Genomic DNA, 330 nt, shown 5'->3' with positions numbered 1-330 from the left:
TAACTTTAATTAAATGTTTTTAATATATATTAATTTATTTATTTAAAAAAATACTTAAAATTTGTGAGATTTGAACCGGCCGGTTTAAAAATAACCGGACCGGTTCGCCGGTTGAACTGGCGGTTCTGACCGATTTAGTCTGGTTCTTTGCAGCAGAGGTTTTAGGGTTGAACCGGACTGGCCTTGTGACCGATTCACGGTTGAACCGGTCGAACCGACCGGTCCGATCCGGTCCAATTTTTAAAGCACTGAATAGAATACTTTAAAAAATTCCACATAATCGATCAAAAATAAGAAATCCAATGTGAAAGCATTTTAAAATCACACAAA

The sequence above is a fragment of the Dendrobium catenatum genome, unplaced genomic scaffold (genome assembly GCF_001605985.2).
Source record: "Dendrobium catenatum unplaced genomic scaffold, ASM160598v2 fragScaff_scaffold_589, whole genome shotgun sequence".
NCBI lineage: Eukaryota > Viridiplantae > Streptophyta > Magnoliopsida > Asparagales > Orchidaceae > Dendrobium > Dendrobium catenatum.
The sequence above is the reverse complement of the archived record's forward strand: the minus strand, read 5'-3'. Positions refer to the sequence as shown.